The sequence below is a fragment of the Felis catus genome, chromosome D3 (assembly GCF_018350175.1).
Source record: "Felis catus isolate Fca126 chromosome D3, F.catus_Fca126_mat1.0, whole genome shotgun sequence".
Lineage (NCBI taxonomy): Eukaryota > Metazoa > Chordata > Mammalia > Carnivora > Felidae > Felis > Felis catus.
Genome location: NC_058379.1, coordinates 87,217,820 through 87,243,813, shown reverse-complemented (window position 1 = coordinate 87,243,813; position 25,994 = coordinate 87,217,820). Strand labels below are relative to the sequence as shown.

Genomic DNA, 25,994 nt, shown 5'->3' with positions numbered 1-25,994 from the left:
AGAGGATCCCTGAAAAATCTCAAAGGATTTGTCTCTCACCTTGTAAACAAGTGACATTAAACTAATTAGGGCGATTTGGTATGTTCAATTACTGGGAAGCATTGTCAGGTAAGAAGTGTTAAGAAACTTAAATTACATATATATGGATATATGTTCTCAATATAGGTATTCCAAAAACTGTTAAAAGTTTCTAGACATCTGTCAGTACTATCATGTCCAATTATTAACCGTAATTAAAATACTTAACCTTAATAATCTGTGGCTGTAAACAGCCACAGAACTATTTACTTATCAAATGAACTCTCATCTGATCTTTAACGGTGACCACTTTTTAAAAGTCTTTTTTATCATTTACAGGCAGGTTTTACTCTGATGCTTTCACAAAGATGCTTCATCTTCAGAGAGTCATGAGAGGACTTTGACAGGTACTCTGGAGTACAGGTTTCTAATAAGATCATGAAACAACTTGGTAAGAATTTCCAGAACTAATGGAAATACTGGACTCAAGTAGAACAAGAATAGTATGGAATTGAATGAGCTAATGAAGATGATTACATTTTTTCTTAGAAACACTGCTGGTTCCTTCATGTTTTAATTTTCTAGATGTAAGGAAATCTTTTCTCTTAAGCTCTTTATGACTTTCAGTAATTTTGTAAAGTACACCTCTGTGAACAGAATGGAAACACCTAATTTTTCTACTTGATCCCCCCGGAATTCAGAAGTTTATTGAATTCCTGTAAATAACTGTTCTTACTATCCTGACAATAATAGTAATTCGCTTAAGTTCAATAAGAATCTGTTTTCCTTCTATCAGGGCAGAATTGAAAACATTGGTTTTATTACCAAGGCTTTGGCTGGAATACCATATTTGAGAATATACATAGATTCAGACAGTTTTAAGAAACTAAGCCAACTAAGGTGGATTTTACAGAGCCAGTAAACACCCTTTGGAAAAAAGCAGCCTGGTGCCTTGCTTACAGGGTTCTCAGCAGCCTTAATAGGTGAGTAGGGAAGGTCATTCTTGGCAGACTTGGGAACCTCAAAGAGAGAGGAGTTTACCCAAATCTATAGGCATTGCAGGCAAAGCCCAATGGTGAGTTATTGTCTTGGCTTCTTAACCTTGAAAGACTTATAAAAGTCTAACCTGAGATTCCTTTTCATTTTTTTTCTTCCAAAATTTTATTTAAATTCTAGTTAGTTAACATATAGTATAATATTGGTTTCAGGAGTAGAATTAAGTGATTCATCACTTACATATAACACCTAGTGCTCATCATAACAAGTGCCCTCCCTAACACCCATTGGCCATTTAAGCCCATTCCCCGCCCACCTCCCTTCCATCAACCCTCAGTTTGCTCTCTATCCTTAAGAGTCTCTTATGATTTGCTTCAGAGATTCCTTATGATAAGTTTCAGCAAAGCAGATTTCGAAAGAGCCTTATATGGTCAATCAGTATTCATGTTTCACTTACATAAACAATCAGGCCAACTTTAATGAGACTAGATTTATTCTGCAAATTAGTCTGTGATTATCTTCAATAGAAATGAAGGCGATAGTACAAGAAAAAATTATGTGTCAGTAGAAAATTCTAACATAAGCTTGTGAATAACAGATTCTAGTCCTGTCATCATTTCCAGTTTTGTTTTTTATCTGCAAAACCAAACTGGATCATGAATTCTAGTTTCCTCAGATATCCAGCCATAACTCTCCAAACTCCAAACATTTCCAATTTTCTCCAACACTCCTGATTTGCAATCACTAAGAACAAAACCTGCCCTTGACTCTCTTCGAAAAGGGCCATGCCAGGTTCTCTTTACTACCGACACAGTAGGTAAATGTCAAGGACTTAAACCCTTGGGTCCACATTCAACAATTAAAATGGGCTCCTCCAGACTCTTGGAACTGCACACAAGCTGAAGATCTAAAATGTCAATGGACTAAGGAGATTCCTCCCTGAAGAAGACAGCACCTTAAAGTAGACAGCTCTCCCAAGATCAAGACCACAGGTCAAGATCTTCATCTCTAAAATAGAACCTCTATTCCTTTTGCCACTTGCTTTTTTCTGTTAATGCACAAAAAGACAATGCTCCTGAACTCTGGCAGGTATTGCTGAACCTACCATTAGGGCTACAGATGCGAAATGTAAGTCCCTAGAGTTTCTTGCTAAGGTGGTTTTAGACAATAGAGTTGCTTTAGATTACTTATTCACTCAACAAGGAGTCGTGTGTCACAGAAAACACCTCCTACTATACCTGGATCAACACTTCTGATATAGGAAATATAAGAAATTAACAAACACATCACTTGATGAAACAAATTGATGCCCCTTCAGGTACATGATCTATTTGATACCAACTGGTTAGATGTAAGGGTCCCCTGGCTAAGGAGTATATACTTCAGTTTTTTGTTATTCTCCTAGTAGTTATTACAGTCCCGGTGCACTATGTTCTCTGCAAAGCCATAAGGGCATGTCTGCAGCCATCAGCAGCTCATCAGATGGGCTCAGTGCACTTGTAGAAACAAAAACAAGATGAACAAAAAGATAAGTAGCTGAAGCAATTCTTCCATTGATCTGACTTCATCACCTAGGGTGGTTTCACAAGGAGTCAAGATCCATTTAACTCTGATGGTGACAGAGTGACACTGATACCAATTTTTTTTGCCAATTTCTCATATATGAGAAGATAACCCAAAAAGGGGAATTGTTAATTAAGCAAGGAGGCCATTAGACTGATGTGGCCCTAATACCATCGCAGCCTACATAAGCAAACCAAAATCTAAGCCTATAAATGCCTTAAGATTATGAAAGACAGATGCTAAGAACAACCAATACCAATAGCCAGCTAGGCTTTAAGCTGTAGCTGATCAATATTTTCTGTACACAGCTTCTACCTTCTATGAAAACTTCTTCCCCAACTCCTGTAGCTGGAGTGCTCCTCACCACTTCTGATTTGGTGCCGATTCTAATCAATGCTTGTTCCGTAAAGCTCTAGAAATTCTTAACCTGGACAAATTTTCTAGGAATTCAGCTCTAACTTTTCTGTCTTCACTTTTTCTGTCATCACAATTTCACCTGAGTACCCACTTTGGAGCTGGTGCACAACACACACACACACACACACACACACACACACACACACACACACACACACCTCCACCCCAAACATCTAAAATTAACATTCACAAAAACCAAGGTTTTATTCAGAAAACGATTAACGAAGTGTGAGTACTGAGGAAAACACCTTACTTCTAGCAACTGTAGTTCATAACCCTCCGGTATTAATTCATAGCAGCAAGGGATGAATGGGAAATTTAAGTAAAATGAAAAGTGATTTCAGAATAATGAGCTATCATTACATACCTGGGGCCATAAGCAACACAAAAATAGAACAAGTAAACAGACCATCAACAGGAGATTCCTTTAAATTTGAATAACTATTGTGCATCTTATAAAAGCATGATGTGTGGTCATTCATGTCTAAGGGCTTGAGCATACTTTACACCCAATTTACACGTTATGGAAGAGTCTTTGATTAAACACTAGGCAGTCAGGGCTCAAATGGAATTTATTACACTTCTTACGGGAGCAGCCTATTTCACCTTGCTGAGGTTTTGCTCCCACACACTAAAAAAGACTTGAATCAGCTCAGAAAATTGGTCAGATGGCTACCAACTTTATCCCTTCCAGCGACAAAATACAAAATAAATTAAGTGGTGTGAAAATGTGTAAAAAAAAAAAAAAAAATCCAGGCACGGGAAGCATTGTGAGAGGTGCAAAGAGAATAAAGTACTATGGAATATTCCCCGTAAAGAGATCATGGAGGTAGAAACATCATTCTTGCTTTCTGTTATAGCATCAGTGTGTAGAATAATGTACACAGTACATGATAAAATATTTTTAAATGAGTGACTGATGAAATTCCTTGGGCAACAGAAAGGCAGAGAAGGTCAATAATTTCGAAACAGTTGAGAAAAACAGCTCAGCCCAAGTTGCTTTCTGTAGCCATTGTCCAAAAATTGCATCTGCCAAAGACAAGAACAAAGACTGTCAGATGTGTATCTTGGGGCTCTGGATAGGACGGATTAGCTAAGGTTTGGATTCTGGATAAGCAGCAGCTAATCCAATGTCTAAGAAGGATTTACCACTTTGTTTCCAGATTAGCTGGGTTGGAAAACCCAGAAGTCTACAGTTAGACGGTATGGGGTAAGGAGCTTAATCTAAAATAAAAAAGTAGAGGGACGCCTGGATGGCTCAGTCGGTTAAGCGTCCGACTTCAGCTCAGGTCGCGATCTCGCGGTCTGTGAGTTTGAGCTCCGCGTCGGGCTCTGGGCTGATGGCTCGGAGCCTAGAGCCTACTTCTGATTCTGTTTCTCCCTCTCTCTCTGCTCCTCCCCTGTTCATGCTCTCTCTCTGTCTGAAAAATAAATGAATGTTAAAATTTTTTTTTTTTTAAATAAAGTGGAGTGTGTGACTCTTGATCTTGGGATTGTGAGTTCAAGTCCCATGTTAGGTGCAGAAATTAATTTAAAAAGAATAAAGCCCTAAAAAAAAAAAAAAAAAGGTAAATTCAGGGCTGGAGCTTCCATGAGTAGCCCATGCTTCAGCAGAATAAAGTGGCTAAGAAGGTGGCAGTGTGAAAATACCATGCAATCCAGGGGAGGAAATGAAGGCAAATCAGGTTTTTTCATACTTTTCCATTTCCAGCGCAAGCCAGGTCAATTTCTGAACTTTGCTACCATTAAAATGTTTAATACGTCTCAGTTTATCTTTTAAGAGTTCATTTGAGCAAAATTCGAATCAAAGAGTGCAGCACCAAAGCAGACAGGAGCCAGAGAAAAGACATATACAGAAAAAGTAGAAGCAAAGAAAATAAATTATTTGACTGGCTATAGCTTAAGTACTAGTTGGCTATTTGTGTTTGTCCTCAGGTTTCAATTCCATAACCTTGAGGTATTTAGAGGCTTAGATCCTGGTTTGGTTACATACATCGCCTGGGCATTAGAGTCACGTGAGCCTCCTGTCCTCCTGCTTTAATTTAACGCATCATGATACAACTTTTTATGACTTCCATTTATTTATTCATTTTAAAAATAAATATTGAGCTCCAACATTATGTTGTACACTACTCTATATACTAGGAATCGAGCAATGAAGAAAACAAAATCTGTGCTCTATAGACATGTAAAGAGGGAGAAGCTGCAAACTGTAAACACATGAATACATGTTAACATGGAGGCAAGTGGGCAAGGAGAATACAAAGAGCCAGTAATTGGACTTGACTACAGTTTTATGAAGAATGATCACAGAAAGACTCATCAATAAAGTGTGTAATTAAGAAGTCATTAGCAGAGGTATTTAAAATCATGAGACCAACAAGATAACCTAAGGAGTGCATACAGCTTTAAAAAAACAAACAAAAACCAACTTTTTTTAAGCCCTTCTTTTTACACTTACTTGAAGAGATTTCTGCTTCTTGCAACCAGACAAATTTGAACTGAAAGAGAAAATGTTACTGGGAGCAGATAAAAATGCCTGATACCACTTTGTTCCCAATTCAGGGTCTCAGAATGCTTCCCTCTGCTTTCTGTGTATCCCTTCATTAACTCCACTTTATTTGAATTAGCTAGATTGAATTTTGCTTCTTTCAACCAAATACCCTTTTATGAAAGAATCTCAATCATAAACTTGGCTTCAAACGTACCACGTACTTTGCTGGTCCTCTTAAAAACTCTTTGTATCCCTTGGCAAAACCAGAACGCCAATGCTGCCATTTGGCTAGGCCCCTAAAACCAGTCTTGCATTTAATTAGTTTTAATCCTATTTACAAATGATGAAGGCAAGATGGCAATAAATCACTCATTAAAAATAAATTCTTTCCTTACCTCGTGAAATATATAATAATGTCTGCTTTCAGTCTGTGAAAGAATAAATTTAAAGCAAGCAGAATGTTGGCCATACTTTTAACAACCCTGTGTACCATTTGAAGAACTCTCTCTTGAGACCGTCTGTCAAATATATGAAAGAAAATGGCACTTGGAAATCGTTGCCTGCTGTAGCTGAAGGCTTCCGATATATTTTCCTAGTACTTTGTAGAATCAAAAAACTTTGTGTCAAACCATATGGTTTTTCCCTTCATTAAAAAAAATAGTTCTGCTTTGTTTATTCTTAAACAAAATAATCCCTCTTACTCTATCGCAACTATTAAAGACTTTTTCCTCAAAGGCTTAAAAATAGATGGCCAGGATAATAAGCAAAAAACAACTTGAATATACTCTGATTTTTTTTTCTCACATTAGATATATTTTATACCTGTTCAACACAAAAACTTATTATTTTGACTTAGTAAAACTTGGAATTTCAGCTTAATAGTCAATCTATAAGTTCTATTGACTTGCCAGTTTAAATAGAGCAGTGATTAATGTACAGAATTGTCAAATCACTGTATTGTGTACTTGGCACTAAAATAACCCTGTACGTTAATTACACTGCAATAAAAAAAATAAATAAATCCCTATGCTACAGTGTTACAGATATGACAAGAGGAAGGACAGTAAGACAGAGACCGCACCCTAGGGAAGTTTAATTGCTGACACTCATAAAACCATGAGGTAACATAGAAATACCAGGGCTGTTTAACACTGACAATGTGAGAACAGGGAGTGAGCCGCGTGAAAGCATGGAAATCCTCTCAAACAAGAAAGGTCTGGTATGGGCCTTTTACAGGTTATCAAACAGCAGCAGCAACAAAACATTGCTCTGATTACCTCCAACACTCCATTTAACAGTATCTGCCATACAGAAAGCATCATGCAATGTCCCAGGAAGGCACGCACTTCATAAACATAAGACATTGTCACTGACATCAGACCATGGCCCAAATCCTGGGAGCGGGAACAAGGGCTCACCAAGACTAAGAACAAGTGAACAAAGGAGGAGGGCCAGTGGATATCCAGTGATTTCATGTGATTCAGGTTTCTCTCCTAGAAGCCTTTATTATGGCAATGCCCCCTTTAACATCTGGCCTACTGATGCTATTGAGGTGAAAACTACTACATGGAATTTATTAGGCTAACAGGAGAGGCCAATTTTTCTCCCCAATTGGAAAAAAAAATTAGTGCCCAAATATAGACAAAATGTTAAGTGAATTGTAATACTTCCATACAATAGAATACCATGATTTCACGTTTTTAGGGTATTACGCCCACCTTACAGCCACATAAAGACATATACAGATACCAGTATCGACACGTGTCAGTAGGAACAGAAAATCAGACAGGAGCACTTCCATAAGCTAAATTTATTTATCTAAATGATAAAAAAAAATGGACAGGCCCTGTAAAGATACCTAGCAGAGAGAAGAGCAATATTCTTTTAGGGCAACACAAACTTCCTGGTCCCCAAATGTCACCGGCTGGGCTCATGGGAATGGATGACAGTATCTAAACCGAGGATGTTAATCCATAACTTTAATTCTAACCTTTAGTCTTTACGTGCACACAGAGTGGTCCAGCATGAGCCCAAACCTGTGTTATCTGTGGACACGGTCTTACATAGGTGAGAGGCACCACAGGAGCACAGTATGATTTCTGGCTTACAGCGTGGCCAAATTCATTCAGACCAAACAAACCTCTCTTTCAATGACCTCAGCGGCTCCAGGTCGACATGGTTTTGTCCAAACACACTCCTAAACTCAGAACTGAAGGATGAGAATAAGAACTACTCAGGCATCTCTGGGAATCATTTGCTGGGACATTAACTCAACTTTAGGGCTGATCTTTGAGTAAGATGCAAAACTGTCATTTTGTAAAAATGTATAGGCACAGGCACTGGGGGTACGGGTTAACAATTACGATACAGCTCTCCAGGTTATACTCAATCATTATACTGCAATTGAGCAAATGCAGGTAAGTAGCACATGGTGGCATGAAAGCCAGGTGTTTCACTGTTGCAGTGGAAAATTACAAGCAAGCAGGGAGGGACCTAGAATGTTCCATGTGGCAATGAGTTAGAGTTGCAGACAGACTTCACCTCAGCTTAATATAGATACAGGTGATTACATACAGAAATATTCGTAGGTATGTGTACGTTACACAGGTTACTACACATGTATTGACTAGCTCTGTCAGCTGGTGGGTCTAGAAGCAACGGCAGAAGCAAAACGAGACAATCACACTGACTGCCCAGATCTTGGTTTCTAACTCTCCAGTACAAGGAATGAGCGTCCCTTGAAGAAATGCCTCACTGTAGGGCTGGGGCAGGAAATATGCAAGATGAACCTGAGACATTTTGCAATGCCAGAAAGTAGGAAGTTCTTAAAAGTAACACATGCACATGCATAAGGATTTGTCGGAGTGCAGAGACCAACTGAAAGATTTCCCAATAGCTAGTTGGAACACCCTGAGTAACAAAAGAGCGGCGTTGGGTTGTAGCCCAAAGTATAAAGTAAACAGTCATGACTCCACAGTGATATAATTTTTAAATACACTAAAAAGCAAGGGAGAGGACAAATATCCCATGCAGAAAAATTCCAAAGAATTTCTGTACATACTTCACCTTCAAGGAGGGGGAGTATAACTCCCAGTCAGTAAGAGTGGGCTGTACACGGTGATCTCCTTCCAAAGAGTACAGTATGGTGGCACTTGGCTGGCCCAGCCCATGGAGCAGGTGACTCTTGACCTCAGGGTTGTGAGTTCAAGCCCCAAGTTGGGTGTAAAGATTACTTAAAAATAAAATCTAAGAGAGAGAGAGAGAGAGAGAGCGCGCGCGCGCGCACAGTATGGAAATAAAATGGAGAAACCAGAAAGGCTCCGATGGCCAGACGATCAAGATGAACATCAGTAACCGTGACTCCTGTTGATAGTTTGCGTCCTTGATACAATGTGATGAAAATGGCGCTTTACTTCTGTATTCTGCCCCAAACACATACCCCCAGTCTTCGGAGAAAAAAACATACAGTAAATTCATCTGACAGTGGTGCATACCTGAGCAGTATTTCTTAAAACTTTCAACCAACCAAAAATAAGTCCAAAAAAATAAAAATGGCATAGCCGAGAGAGATCGCAGAAGACAACTTTAAATGCCATGTGGTGTCCCAAAGGGGATTCTGTGATAGAAAAAAAGCAGTAGGTGAAAACTAAGGCAATGAGAATAAAATATGAATTTTAGTTAATAAATATTAGTTTATCAAAATAAATGTTCCATAGTAATTCAAGACAATAACAGGGAAACGAGGTGTGGGGCACATGGGATGCCTCTGTACTATCTTTTCAATATTTCTATAAAATGTAAAGTGTTCTAAAACAACCTATTAGGAAATACATTGGCATGTTGATTAAAATTAAATCTATAGTGAAAAAAGTAGATACAGTGCAACAATGGAACTGTAAGGAATATTTTTATAGCATGTGTTTTTGTACCTTTGTTAACCAAAAAGAGGGAAATTGTCCCCAATGAGATATATTGCTAAATATAGGGTTGTGAGATTTTTTTAAATCTTTTTCATCATCTTTTTCTCATTTTCCTAACTTCCTCAGATCTTTTTTCTTGAGAAATTAGAGGATAAATAACAATGATAATTTTGCCAACTTCACATTTATTTTTAGAAAAACTTGATCATTTAAATGGAACTTGTCTGTTTCTAATGATCTAATAAAACTGCCCCTGAGGGCAAGATAGAGCTTCCCAAAAGCAAGTTCATAATTCAGGTGGCTATGGTAACTGAAAAATACTGCAAGCATTTTAGCCTGTCACAAATTTACATCTAATTTAGATGTGAGATAAAAATAAAAATATACGATGTTTCCTTTTTCTGCATCAGCTGTACATTTAAGCAAAAGGTAAAGAGAATAAATGTATCTGTTTCCTGGCTCACATGGAAATGTCTGAGACATTCAAAATATTTAGAACTGTTCAGAATGTTTCTGTGAAATTTTTTATCTGATACTGTAATGACAAATATTTTTAGAAGTCTTGAATTTGTATGATCTATCTTTAGTTTTCCATTTAGCACATGTCCTAAGTCCAGTGGGCAGGTTCAAGTGTATATCTCCCACTGTAAAAAGAAATTGTCTAATTTGAAAGTATTTCTGATGCCTAATTCAAACCAGGAAATCAAAATGCAATTTTAATCACTTATTTTCAGATTGATCAGTTGTCTAGTGGAACAGTTAACAAAAGATGGCTAATTATGAAAGATTGAGATGTAAAGGGTGCTATTTTCACATAAACAGTTTTTCCAAAACTGGAAATCCAAGAAAAATCACATGGTCTAGGAGGAGAGAAACTTGAGTAGGACTACATCAGGTCCTACCTCCCCCTTCCTTGCACAAGTTATATATTATGGTTTACAAAAAAAAAAGTGGTGATAGTCTTCACTGAAACAGATATTGGACACAGGTGACTTCTGGCACAGTGGTCATTTGGCTCTCCCAAAACTTCCTGTATGTTTGAAGGTGAGGGGCAGAGACCCAAATGAATCCTGTTTATGACTGGAACACAGATATCAACAGCCTTTCTTGGTGTGGAAGGGTAAAGACAATTTTAATTTCAGTATTATCCTGGGGAATCCTGAGGAAGAATTTAGAGAAAGGGACTAACATGAAAAAAGAATCCAGCAAGAAGGCCAGTGGCTGGTAAGGGAAGATGCTCCTGAACCTGAGCCAGACCCTGTGCTTGAAGGGGAGCTCAGCCCTCCCCCAGGCACCTGAGAAGCAGGCTGGCACCTGCAGAAAAGGTAGGAATGTACGTGAAAGAAAACTCTAGATCGCTACAGGCTCTGACACCCTGGATCTCAAGAAACCGTTGTTATAGGGCTCTCTGCAACTGTCTTCACGTACTGCAGGGTTTCCTATCAATTTGGACAAAGCCGGGACACAGCTCTCCTGGGCTGGCCCACAACTGGATCATCACCATTGCCATCACAACGAACAGAGCGGATCTCCAGTTCCGAGGCCGCATGGTGTGAGCGGGGCCAAGAGGAGTTCTACTCGCTTGAGAACGGTTTAGTGAGCGCATCTACCTGTCCGCCACAAGGCTGCAGAATCCCAGCTTTCCCAGCCTCGGGTGGTGAAGGAAGGGAGTGATCTTGTATCACTATCCAGTGTAAGGATACTGGTGTGGGAGCTCCTCGCCGTTTCTTCACGAACAAGAGCGTCCCTGTGTTCTGAGCGACAGTGGCACCCGTACGGAGTCAGCTGTTGCAGGTGCACTGACGTTTGGCGCTTTGTCACCGCATCGTAACCCCCTATTATCTTCACTACTTTTGGGGTCTGAACGCTTGGCCAGTCTAAACGGGCATCGAAGGGTAACAATGGTAAAACGACCTAACAGAAGTTTTTACCAAATGGCAAACCTGCGTAACTCACGGTGATGTTTTATGTTTGCTTGTCGGTTTTCATCGCCTGTGCACATAAAGCTTCATGTATAATGAAGTTTTATACCAGAGAAATTCACAATTCAGAGAGATTTACACCTTTGTGAATGTAGGTTTGTTTTTTTTTTAAATCTGTAGAGTACTCCAAAAAATCTTCCCATGATGACAAAAACGTCCTGTGGTAAAACGGCTCCTCAGCCCCCAGCATGTGGTTAGTGAGGCTGAGGAAGGAAATTCTTTTTTAACAGAAATAGCCACTCACGACTATTGGCTACTACGTTAGACAACACAGGTCCGCAAGATTAAAAAAAAAATGTTCTTTTTTTAAAAATATGTAGTTTAAAAATATTCTTTTTGTCAGTAGTGTAAACTCTCTTCTCCACCGAGGTACCAAGGAGAGGCTGTCTTAACGCGACAGCAAACTTACTAAGCATTGTTATATGGAAGGTTTACCAGATACTGGCATCTACTTCCTTTACCACAGAACTGGTTAAAAAACAAGCAAACAAACAACAACAAAAAAACACACTTCAGGCAGAAGAGGAAGAAGCAAATAGCAACAAATAGCCATCCTACCTGGAAAATCATTAGCTTCTAAACAGTTGTGAACTGGCGAAATCATGACCTAAGACCCTCAAAAGAAAGACCAAATAAGCAAGGTTACTGCAGCCATTCTAAAGGAATTTATTGAATGCCCACTAAAGGAAACGTGGTTGGTTTTTACTTTTTGTCTTTTGGATACCGGAAAGGCTAGAGAAATAACAGATTTTCAGTTTGTCTGCACTTTATTATTCACATAACTTATCTATAGCTATTTGCCATTCTTTTGTTTCCAATAAATGCCGACACAGATTCATCAGTAATATCTGTATTCTACCATTTTGATAAGCAACTTTCTTCTCCATTCAGAATTACATTGACCATTTTAAAATTATGACTCTACATTCTAAATTTATGTTTTTCTTTGCAGAATTCGAAATTTAATCTGTTTTTAGCATCGGGACCCTTTATGATGGATATAAATGGTGGCTAACACAATGTGACTCAGAAAGAAAGATTGACAGTCTATGTTAGTCTCCTGATTTACAACTTATTTCACTCTCCTAAATCAACATCAAGAAAAGGAAACAAGATATTAGCCATGACATCTTGCCATTTTCTGTTTGGATAAAAATAGTGTGAGGGTAGTGTCTTGCCTGAGTCATCTTTTGATTATACCAGATTCCTGACCTCTTCTTGGTAGGCACAGGTAAGAATCTGTAATACGTTTTGGGATTTGTTAAAACTTTAGGTGATGGGGGCACCTGGGTGGCTCAGTCAGTTAAGTGTCAGACTTCAGCTCAGGTCATGATCTCACAGTTCATGAGGTTCAAACCCTGTGTCGGGCTCTGTGCTGACAGCCCAGAGCCTGGAGCCTGCTTTGGATTCTGTCTGCCCCTCCCCGACTCATGCTCTCTCACCCTCTCAAAAATAAACATTAAAAAAAAAACCTTGGGTGATGAAGAACAGACTGAAAAAGAGAAAGAGTGCCTTCAAAAATCACCTCCAAGCTTTATCCAGAACTTACCCTCCATCACTCAATTTGGAAACAGTAGTCTAAAACATGTCACCCAGAGTACACGAGAATTATTGGCACTCTTGCACATAAGATGCTGAAGAGCTTTCTCCTCTCTATGCAGTAAAAAAATGTTATTGGCTAAAAATCCAGGATAAACCACATTTACGCACCTTCACTTTCTACACTTCTTATATTTGCAACCGGGTAGTACTAACATTATGAAAACTTTACGGAAAGACCAGGGACAATGTCTGAAGGGAATCACCTGTGAGATCCATGTTCATGCAGGATGCCAGTCCCCCGTCATCTTGTTTAGTTGTACTTAAGCCTGCATCTTGTGGTTACTTTAAAAACTTTTTTTTTAATGTAGCCACTTTCTGCTGATATAAAACGGAAATAAATTTTTAGGAGTATTTTTCATACATGTGCATAGAAATACTATTTATAACAGCCCTAAAATGTAGCATTCTTATCAGATTTGTTGTATTATTTCAACGTAAATTACAGTTATGATGACAATGGGTACTATAAAAAACACACTCATCTTTCCAAAATCTCTACGTGAGGATAGTACATTGAAGCACATTTTCTTCATTGCCACTCACTCAGCTGTATCTTCCAAAATTCCTAGGTTCAAGCCCAAGGCTCCAGGCTGAAAACTGGATTTTTAGGAGGTGACTGAGGTTAAATGAAAACATAGGGCTGGGCCCTAATCCAATAGCACCGTATCCTCATAAGATGAGAGCAAGCAAGATATCCCAGGTCATCTACGGGCCAGGAAGAGAGCTCCCACAAGAGAACTCAACCACGCTGGCTTCCAGCCTCTGCAACTCTGAGAAATTATGCTTGTGTTGTTCAGCCACCTGGTCTCGGGAGACTTGCCTGGAAGACCTAGATCCGCACTCTCACCTCCTGCACAAACTCCAAAAGGGTGGGCTCCTGCAAGGGGCCTCTAGGAACTCCTCTGGAGACCTGGCCTATCCAAATAGGCCTCACCTAATACTGCTTTGTAATGAAATCTTTTCTTTGCTCTCAAGACCACTGAGTAGTTGAAGCCCATAGGCTCTAAACATAGAGCCAACTACGCAACTTGGTCATAACACAGCTATCAGAAATGATGTGCCAGTCCTCCGTTTAAAATACAAAGTTGGAATCCAGTAATATGTGTATAAAGTATAAGAATGTTACCTGTGTCTGGGAAGCCCAGCTAAGGAAGGACTCATCACTTGTATTACGGCAGGACGGTAACTAGCTGGTCCCAGAGAGGGTTTGCTGGCTGAACTTCCACAAAAGGCTGAGGAATTTGGTCAAGTGCCCATCTCTGCTGAGACCAGCTACCCTTGACATAGCCTGTCAAGAAAAAGCCACTGGACCTAGTGACCCTCCTGCCCCCAATCGGTAGTGAGCACCTGAGTTGAGGAGAAAAAAACCCTTACTTATCTTTGTTGTCTAGTTTTATTTTACCAATTTCTCATGAGCTTGTGGTCTCTATAGAAGATTTCTTCATTTAAAGGAAAAAAAAAAAGAATCTGATCTTAACACTTTGATTAAAGTATTGATTAAACTAAATACATGATTAGGGGGTGCCTGGGTGGCTTAGTCAGTTGGGCATCCAACTTCGGCTTGGGTCATGATCTTGCGGTTCGTGGGTTCGAGCCCTGCGTCGGGCTCTGTGCTGACGGCTCAAAGCCTGGAGCCTGCTTCCGATTCTGTGTCTCCCTCTCTCTCTGCTCCTCCCCTACTCATGCTCTGTCTCTCTCTCTCTCAAAAATAAACAAACATTAAAAAAAATAAATACATGATTAGAAAATCAATCTCTAATTAGTATGGTAGAGGGGATTATGTATCAGTCCTCAGCAGAGAATTACAGACGCATTCCACAAACATAACCATCCGTACCACCTTGCCTTCCTCCCATGACTCGCCAAATAACTCCTTCTGAGACTCAATGGCTTTAGTAAATCAGCGTCAGAAGATCAAGGCAGAAATTAGGTAGATCTCCTAGAACTACAGACCAGAAAAAAAGGCATTTTCAGAACATTTTCCTATTTTTTACTCATTCTAGTTCTTTACGTTGTACTCATTTCTGTCAATGGAAGCCAGGCTACACTATGTAAGGATGAAGCAAACCATCTCACTTTGGAGGAGTTGGAAGTCCTTTGTCACTCAGCAGGCCTCAGACACCTCTACTACCTGAGCCCTAAGCTAAAGGAGTTTCCTCACCACCTTGGTTATCAACTAATATTCCTTCTTATCTCACCAAGAAAGTATACTTTGTCAAAGAATTTAAAAATCACCGTGGACAGTTTTCTCGGTGCTGTGTGTGGGTACACACACAGATGGGCTGGAACCCTGGGCCTGCTGAAGAACACTCCTTGGAATTTTAATTCCCCTAACCTAAACTCACAAGCAGACTCCCAGAAATAGGCGGAGTTTGTTTCAGTCGCTTACATCTGGTGTGTGGGCAGCCATATTGACAGACTCACATGAACAGGTGTAGGGACAAAGGAAAGGTATACTCTCTGAGAATGCGAAGGACAACTTCTTACACTTGGAAGAAGCCTCACTCTCCATGCATGGAATCTGCCATAACTGTGCTTTAGGGAGCCAGGGAAGATATGCCGACATCTAAGATCTCTCGTTTACTGTAATCTACCCCCAATTACTTCATTAGTCCGTGGTCACAACCAAGCTATTTATCAAAACCACCTAATTCTAAATTTCTAATGCCAGCTATCCTGAACCAAAAATTGAGATTTAGACAAGTTACTGTGCCATCATTCAACAAATGCTGCACTGAGTATTACTCCATGGTTTGAGTGTTATATCCTGTTCCCACCTGCTCCATTCCTCACCCTCAGGCCCAATAAACCCGGTGCTTATTCGTTCCAAATATATGCTTGTGTTTGTATTGTTCTTTCCCTAAGAATTGCCTGTCACCTTCTCTGTGGAGCTTTTTCTCTGGCCTCAAAACACATCAGATTCCACAGCACAAAGAGCTGACAGCTATCACATTCTGTCTCAGATTACAGTAGCTGGTTCTCTAACAGAATTGGGTGCTTTTATAGAGTCTTAGTTTCTTTCCCCAACCCCCAATACATAGCTTAATGCAAAGTAGTACATTTTAAGCGTTTGTTACAAAGAATGTACTTTAATTGAACTTCAAGATTTTGATTTCTCTAAATAAGAACAAAAAAATGTATTTCAACCACTCCTTAACTTCCAGAATTATGTAAAAATATTTTTTTGCTTTATTTTTGCAACTCATCGCGCTGGCCTAATCATTAAGTCTTTTAAGTTAAATATTCAGAGAGGTTGGCCGTGGATATGGGTTGCTATGGTAATGTGATCCTGCCAATATCTAGTGCTCTTAAAACTTTATGAGTTTTCTGAATGTAAGAACCCTAGGATAAGCGTAACCTTTACACTTTAGGTGCAGCAGTATAATTTTGAAAGTTATGTCTAAAGGGAAAAATAAAGATAGATTTACATGTCTTAGAAACGTGTGCTTTTAAAATAATGTTTATGTAAAAAGAATAATATTCTATATAAGAAGCTTAGGTCCCATAATCTGAAAAAACATATTTTTAAGTATTATGGGAATAGAATATTACCCTACTGATTATACACTTTGAAAATATATCTATATGTTTGGCCGAAAATGTCTCACTGGAAAGATGCTTTGCAATACCAAATCATTACCACTAGTAAGATCTTCTAAGATTCATACACCTATTGCCTTATATCACAGCAAAATTACTTACCATCCAAAATCATCTACCATTTAACACTATCTATAGACCAAGAACTGTGATTGCATATAGCTGGCTACTAAATCACAATTTCTGTGATTTGAGATAAGCAGTTGCTAAATAAAAAATAAAGATCTCTCTCACCTAAATCTAATGTAAATTTCAAAGGTTTTTAATTCAGTTGGATCTATTCAAATCTTTGTTTTCTAAAATAATTCATGTTTACCTTTCATTGAATAAAACAGTTTCATAGTTAACTGATTTATAAAGCATTATGTCCAATGAGTATGTGAAGCAGAGGGAATGATTGTAAGTACTTAGCTTCAAGAGATATGTGATGGACAATGTAATTGATGGTTTATGCATCTCCATAACTTTCTACATAAATCATGAATGTTTTATTACACAGTTATTTGTATAATTTCTCAAGTACATGTAGGTTTACACTGCTATATAATATCAATGCCTCTGAATAACAAGAGACATAATTAGCAAGCTACTTAAATATTGTGCTTATGAGAGGGTATCATTCATAAACATGCAAAAAAATTTGTATTTATTCTTAAATTTTAGAGTTTTGCTTATTTTGTGACATGTTAATAGTGAAAACTCTTGTTTATAGCAGCATTACCAAAAATAGCCAAGCTGATGTCCATTGACTGAGTAAAGATGTGATGTGTATGTGTGTGTGTATACATACATACATACATATATAATAGTCCATATATACATATAATGGACTATTACTCCATCAGAAAGAATGAAATCTTGCCATTTGCAAGGACATAGATGGAGCTAGAATGTATTATGCTAAGAGAAGTCAGCTAGAGAAATACAAATACCGTACGATTTCACTTGTATGTGGAAAATAAGAAACACAATAGATGAACATAGGGGAAGGTGGAGGGGGAAGAGGAGAGAAGGAAACAAACCACAAGAGACTCTTAATGACAGAGAACAAACTGAGGGTTGACGGAGGGACGTGGGCAAGGGGGGATGGGCTAGATGGGTGATGGGTATTAAAGAGGGCATTTGTGATGAGCACTGGGTGTTGTAAGTGATGCATCACTGAATTCTACTCCTGAAACTGATATTGCACTGTATGTTAACTAAGGAGAGTTTAAATAAAATTAAAGAAAAAGGTGTGTCCTTTAGAAATGATGGCTCAGTCAGTTAAGTGACCAGCTCTTGATCTTGGCTTAGGTCATGATCTCACAATTCATGGGATCAAGCCCCATGTCGGGCTTTGTACAGACAGCACAGAGCCTTCTTGGGATTCTCTCTCTCCCTCTCTCCCCCTCCCAGGCTCACTCTGTCTCTCAAACATTAATACAAATAAGCTTTTAGAAAGATTTAATAACATAAACTCAAAGCATATTTTTTTTCTTTGTATTCACCCATTCTAATGAAAGCAGGCATTGTATATTGCTTCCTATTTCTCATTAATACAACTTTGGTCTGTTTTCAAATCCAGAAGAAAGTAGCAACTGACTGTGAATTCATACGTGATTGGGTCATTGCTTATTTCTTCCTAAGTAGCAGCTATAGGAAATGGCAAGTCACAGCAATAAATGGCAATTCATGAAAAAAACCAGGAAAGCGCATAACCTAAGGGGATCTCTGTGTGTCATTTGTTAGAGCTGGTTTGTGATGGTCAGCAGTTGGCAATTCAAGTGCAGAGGAACATAAATCGTCCTATCCACATTAAAGACTTACTCAGCTTCTCCCCTAAGGACAAATCACCCCAGAGGATTGTTACAGAATCTGCCTCAAAAAAATTATTTTTTCTTGCAAATTGTACTAATTCAAATAAATTTTCTCACAATCCCTCCTTGAAAAAGGTAAAGACGTACTTCATAATAACAGAACAGGTTTAAAACTCTGAATGAGTACCTTTACTGACTCCCAAAGGCTTACGATTTTTTCTTGCAAAACTACATTTGGATCAATCTCACTTTCCCCCACATCAGTTTTTCCCTCATAGGTATCATTAAAATGATGTCTGACTTTATCATCTACATCTAGAATATTTGAAAATACAGGGTTTGAAATACATATGATGACCTGAAAATAAATTTGACAAACCTTATCAGAAGTTTCTCACAGAATTTATGAAATAATTAAGATTTTAAAAATAAAACAAAGACAAAAATGACAAAGCATTTTTAAATATGCATGCATAATTTAATAGTTTATAATATTAATAATCCATACTACTAGAAGTCACAGTCTCTCAATAAGGCGAAGGTGGAAAATATTCATCAAGAATAAAGTGTTTAATTAATAGCTGGTGTGGTAGCTAACCAGCGAAACTGAAAGACTACAATCCAGGGTTGACATTACCAAAATTAAAATAGACCAGTAAGAGGAGAGGTACTCATGAAAATTAAAAGGAAGCGAAACTACAATCCTACTCAAACCATTCAGCACATTGGAGATTCAATCTGCTGGTAATGTAACTAGCAAATAATTACTCATAGCATCATAGCATTCTCTGATCTTATTCCCTGCACTACACACCGGAGATAAATATCCACTTTCTAATAGTACTTAGACTTCCGAGTCAGGTGTTTTTTGCCATTTTTTTAAAATTTTTTTTAATGTTTATTTATTTTTGACAGAGACAGAATGTGAGTGGGTTAGGGGCAGAGAGAGAGGGAGACACAGAATCCAAGGCAGGCTCCAGGCTCTGAGCTGTCAGCAGAGAGCCCGACGTGGGGCTCAAACTCACGAGCTGTGAGATCATGACCTGAGCTGAAGTCGGACGCTCAACCTACTGAGCCACCCAGGCGCCCCTGTCATTTGTTTTTTTTAAAGAATGCTCCTTTCATCAGGGTCAGAGAACATATAACAAATTAATTTTGTGTCACAGCAACTAAGCAGATTCTAAAATCAAAACACTTTTGTATTTATTACTTTTTATCATTAGCTAATACCAACACTTAAAGGTATTTCACAGGAAGATCTTTAAATGGAAGCAACAGGAGTTCTCTAAGCTCTATGCTTTCACTTTCAACTTTTCAAAGCAGGTACCCAAGAGTCCAGACCAGCCATGCATATCACTTCACCTCACAGACTCAAGAGTTTGATGCCAGAAATATACTTTATCTTAGTGTAAGTTTATTCCCGGGCCCTTATAAAAAATCCATGTAAAATAATGGTATTGCTGGCGAATATGAGTAAGAAGTCACCTAATGAACTAATTATTTATCTCTTAAGGAATCCATAAGGAGGACTGCCACTACAATTAAGAGCTTATGATATCGGTGAAATCACTGTTTGGTTTTGACAGAACAATCTGCTTACATTTTCAACACCTAATTAACACCCTTCATCGATGGCATTTTAATACATTAGTGAATCATTCTGCAAATGCTAATGGTATATTAAATATGTTTGATCAATATTAGAGAAGTGGGTTGTAATCTATTTCATACTAATGGGCATCATTTTAAGTCTTTACCGCTCTGTACCTACTGCTTCAAGGATTGGGATATAGAATTTGTTAGATTTCCCATATGCCTTTCACAAACACTGCATCAAAGAATCTAAAGTATAAAACCTCATTATATCATCAAAAATACATAGTTTAAAAATGCCAATACTTTTACTTTTAAAAATCAATATCATCAACACAAATAAAGCACAGTGTCTGAAGAGGTGGGACCCATGACTTAAAAGTACTTTGTCTTTTTTAAGGGATTCTGGCATGCAATGAGCAAGATCACTGAGGGGTGAGCAAGTCTATTTGAATAAGGAATCTCAGGTCTTCTGGGAAGGAAAGTTTTCAATCATTTATTTCTGAGATTCAAGGTCAGTTAAACCTTTCAGAATAGACCCGGTAGCATCAATCAAGGACCAATGGCTAAGAAGAAATGGAACTGGCATGATAAAATCACCAAAAGAGAAGGGATGGGTCCGAAAAGCTTGCTTGCCTTGCAAGAAAAAAATCAGGATGGATGAGTGAGCACAGGGGCTTGGGGTAATGTGGAACACCAAACACTGACACCTGTTCTACTCTGCCACCACAAAGGCAGGCTGGCACCACCCACCTTGGCTTATAGGCTGAAGCATGGTGGGTTCTTGGGGAAACATAAAACCATCGTCTTCCCTTTCCTTTGCTAACAAATGCAGCTTTGGGATGGCCACATACAGTAAGAGATGAAGCCCCAGTCCTTACCACTTTGCCGGAACAACTGTGAGCACACAGTATTTCTAGGTTTCCATGAAACTGCACTCAAGTGGCAACTAATTGTGAAGCAAGGAGTTTTGGTCACCTCTGATAGATTCTTCTAACCTCAAGAGGGCTTATCAGGGCTCTGATTTCAGCACCTCTAAAGCACATAGGATTGTCCTTAAATAACACTGAGAACAACAATGCATTCCGAGGGAAGATCGGTTGTACTTCCTTCTAATCCAGCATGGAGTGCCTAAATCATTTGAATTACCCTTAATGGACCATGTTTCCAGATTTAAATTAAAAAACAATATATCCCATAAATTTATAAATCTATTGCCTGACCTGGATGCTTAGCCAAGGGAGTATTAAGAACTGCCACACTGAATCTCATCTAGGATCCAGAGCTCCTTTTCTTTTTTCCCCTTGTCTACAGCAGAAATCCAACGTCCTCCTGATAATATCAGTCATCCCAGGCAGTAGAGTGACTTCTTTGCCTATTAAGTCAACCACAGGAGGACACACACGGGCAGTGAGCAATTTCAACTTTCAATTCAGAAGAACCACGGCTATGTTCTTGGGTAAAATTACTTGTCCTTTCAGCAACAGAACTTTCAAACTAGAGTCCCAAGTTGCTAGGACAAAGAGAAGAACTTCTTCCGGATTTCATAATGACAAGATCTACTTCCATTTTCACTATTTTCCTCCATATTTGTGCGTTCTGATTACGGAGGGAAAAAAAACCCAAATGTCAGTAGTGGTTTTTAAGCACAGGCAGTGCTCAACAGAACCAGTACCCCAACGACACAGTTTTGTCTCCAAGCTCATGCTATAGCTGAGTCACATTCTGTTAAACCTGCTGCTTATGGGTAAATGAGGACATGGTAAGTCCAATGAATTCAGGGGATTGAAGCCCATGAAGACAAAATATAACCTTAGTGGAGGCAAGATTTACAGGGTACCACGGTAACAGGAAAGGCATTCTCTGTCCACACACGGCGAGGCTAATAGAAATGCTGAGAACAGAAAAAGAGCAAACCTCCACCGAGATTAAAAATCTGTCCTCAGAATAACAAGAAACTCTCCTCCATAACTGAGAAAGTACGTAGGTATCTATTGATATGTGTGTGTGTGTGTGTGTGCGCACGCACGCGCGCATACACAAATTATCCCAACATTAAGCAGCTTGAACAAACATTTATCTCACAGCACCAGGAGGTCAGATATCTGGGGTGATTTATCTGGGTACCTTTCACATTTTTCACCAGGCTGCAATTAACGTGTTATCCAGGGCAGTGGTCAAGATTCAGAGGGGGAGGATCCATGAAAGAGATCACCAGGGTACAGATTGGCATGTCTCAGGAGCTCCACACAAAAGCTCAAAGCAACTAAGATTTTCATTAACACTCTCTTTGCCATCCTTCCACTCTCTGCCCTTGGCCAATTCAGAAGCCACTCCTACATACGTAGGATTTGTAAAGGCAGCACCCTACTCCCAGTACAAAGTCTGTGTTATCCATTGCCGTGTACCAAATCATATCAACAACTCACCTTAAATTATAGATATTACCTTACAGTTCCTTAGGCTAAGGATGTGTCAGTTAATTATGATGCCTCTGACTCAGAATCCCTCACAAGGATGCCCTCAAGATGTCATTTGGGGTCACATTCATCTCAAGGCTTAACTAAGGGAGGATTCACATCCAAGCTCATACTTGCAGCTGTTGATAGGGAGATGTCAGTTCCTTGTCACATAAGCTCTCCCTATAGCTACTCACAACATACATTTTTTTTTCTTCCAGGGAAAGATACAAGGCAGAGAAGAAAGGGAAGAGAGAAGCAATAGAAGTTGGTCTTTTTGTTGCCTATTTTCATCATTTTGCCATGCCAACCTGTCATGCAAATTCACCATGCAAACCCATTAGTTAAAAGGAATTCACCATATCCAACCCACTCTGGACAAGAGAAAATTGTACAAAGCATGAATTCCAACAGGCAAAGATCATTAAGAGCCATTTGGGAAGCTGCCTACCACAGAGGGGATCACAGTAATGAACCTGCAATCTATACTACTGGTCCTTCCCAGAGCATGTCAGTTTAGCTGCCCCTTTGGCAGATGGGAAACTCAGCAGTAAGCAGCTGCCAGATTAGCTTTGATCAAGGGAAATTTGGCATTGTTCAGCTCATAGAAAGTCATCATCCCTGACAACATGACCATTTTGTGCAAGGGCCCATTGAAAAAAACACCTGAATGATCAGGGAAAGAAGCTTATTGGCATGCACCGATGGGTCATCCTGTCTACCTAACAAGAACAAACTTTTTGCTGTTTTCGTCAGTATCTTCTGGTAGATGTATTTGTGGGATGCAAATTATTTTAAACTTTGTTCCCCTTTCAAGATATATACCTTTTTCGTAGAGGTCTTTGTCACTAGCTTTTTAAGTCTCATTTTTCCAAGTCTCTGCCCAGACAGCCAAACAATTAACCACTGCTCATGGATCGATGTAAATATTTGCCTCCAGTCTTTCCTCATTTCACACAAAGTGGACCAATGTATGACCCAAAGTTCTACCCATGGGGACTCTCTTCGTCAATGTCTTACGAGGCTAATCTGAGATTGTAATTCAATAGCATCCCAATATTATCTGGTACCAATTTACCATGCAAATACTTTAGTTGACCATAATCAAATTACAGGAACTTCCTCGAAGTTTTACCTCTGTACATTGAGAAGTAGTGAAGTAAAACCAAGTGTCATGAACGTCTGAGCCACACGCCCTTTAGGTATACTTGGGTCTTCCAGACCTGCTAGAAGCCAGTCTCATATATACCATTTCCAGTTTATAAGGAGATGGGCAAGTTTTGATAGATCAGATAGCCTCATCATGAAAAGAAGTTTGGGTGGTATGGCAGCCAAGAAAGTGTTTCCTCAGGTGTCTCTCCAAAAGAAATGCTAACGTAGAGCATGCAGTTAGCTCATAGCCTTTCACAGACATGCCCTTGGAATCTGCTAGTGTTTTCACCAAAGCCATGCTTTCTTGGCTGCTACCACTCAATGAGTAGGTACAGTGGGAGTACTAGAGTTGAGCCACCTCTGTCCAATGCCGGACTCCTGTAATGATAAATCCTGCCCTAGACCTCCCATTAGCCTAATTGATACCTTCTCAAAACTGCATTGCAGTCAGGGGCTGTGCTTTATCCAGTCCTCCTGCCCTCCTTGTCTTATTTTCAGATTTATCACACTGTTATTGTAGTCTGAAAGTCCTCTCTGGTTACTTCTTCCATCCTTCACAAGCGTTTTCCCCAATAAATTCTCTCCGTTTCTAATTTTCTGTTGGCATCTGCTTCTCAGACGACCTGGATTAACATAAATGGCATAGTCACTTCGTACCCTTGGTCAGCTGCTCAATTTCTACCAGTGCTCAGTAGCAAGTCGAGAGACACTTTTCAGGTAGAAAGGAGGGGACGGCCTTACTTCAAAACTCTAGGGACCTGTAACTATCATCCTCCTATCGACAAAATTGGGATCATTAGATATTCACTATTTCTTCTTGGTCATAATCACATGCAACAACATTTGGTGTATTGTGTCACCTAACTCAAGTGTCAGGAAGGCTAACACTACGGTCTGCGGACCCCTTTCCAGCTCAGCCTCCTGGGTTATCTGGTAAATGTGTGTGAATTTCTCTCTTCGAGAGAGATACTGATTTGTCCAAAATGAGCAGAGACCTGGAAGTCCACCATGAGGCAAGACTCAGAAACTTCTCAAGGTTTATCTTGCACCTCCCAGCACGTTTAGATCTTTTTGAGTCATGCCTGGTGCTCACTACTTCATGATCTACTGGGTCAAAGTAGCTTAATAGTCGTATGCAGAAAAAGTGTAATGCTCTGTGGGATTCGAAAAAAATCAAGTTACCTCTGGACTTTATTATAACTGGGAACAGAAGGGTTGACCCAGCTCCGAGGCTCTTAAGATGTACTACTGTCCCTTTCAGAAACAAACTGCTTCTGCTTTCTTTCCTGAAAATATAAAAGTATTTGCTAGAGCCAGATCTGAACACCAGGCACCAGAGACTGTGTCGATTCGCTAGAATACAAATAGCACATCCAGAAACCCGGCTACAATTGATAACATCATCTGATTAAATTTGCAATAATTTCCTGTCGTTCTCCCTGATCCATCTGGCTTTTGCTGTGACTGAACCAGTGATTTAAAACTGGGATGTGGTATGAAGCACAACCTTGCATCTTTGCAGCCTTTGACAATGACACTAATCTCTTCCTTTTCCTCGGGGACATGGTATGACTTGCGGCTTATTATCTTGATGGAACATGTCCAAGAACTTGTTCTTGTCCCTTTCTATCATAATAGGTCATACTCTGGGGGAAGAGAACCAGTGTGGGTTTCTGTCAGTTTCTAAGCATCTTTACACTAGACCATGCAGAGTTATCATGGCAACACAGAAGACTGGTAACTTTTCTGGTTGTACAAGTATTCTCCTCTTGGAGCAGGCCTCGTCCTAACTGTCTGTGATTCCTACACTGGCATACGATTCTAATTATGGACCCACACAGGCTATGAAAGTTAATGGAATAGGATGCAGAGATACTGGTGCCCCTTGTGAGGAATCGGCCCCCAGGTCTAGTCATGAGGAGTAGATTTTATGTGAAAGCTGGTTCCCCAGGCAGGGTGTGGAGGGTCTGGTTCTGTCACCAGGGGAGATTCAGAGCTTTGGAGAACAAAGCCCTCGGCCTTTGTGTTCTTGGCATATGTTAGCATCCCCCTTCTCCCCACTAGTGTCGGGTTTGACCATTTAACAGACTCCAATTCTGCCACTCTTCTACAAGGGCTCTGCTTTAATTCTTGGACACATGTTCCTTAACATATACCGCAGATTAGAAAGTTCTTCACAACTGCCACCATGACTTTCCAATCATCTATGTGCTTTCTCCTTCATAGCCTTAAAGCTTTCATTTCTTCTTTTGCCCAGTGTGTGTCCTCTGGTGCTATTAGAAGTCAAGTAACTCTATAATCTTTCCGGCCAATATTGCCACCACCGTGACCAAAGGCCAAGGTCAGTGGCTCTCTGAACACCTGGCCCACAAGCTGCATCTGTTCATCCCTTTATGCCAGCA

General features: G+C 39.5%; 1 long non-coding RNA gene across 1 annotated transcript; it reads left to right on the top strand.

The window, feature by feature from the left end:
• LOC111557246 lies at positions 1 to 15,931 on the top strand. The gene is made up of 4 exons (XR_002737101.2): positions 1 to 108; positions 358 to 469; positions 12,343 to 12,621; positions 13,562 to 15,931. It is a non-coding gene; the product is annotated as an uncharacterized LOC111557246 (long non-coding RNA).
• Positions 15,932 to 25,994: the final 10,063 nt, after the last annotated feature.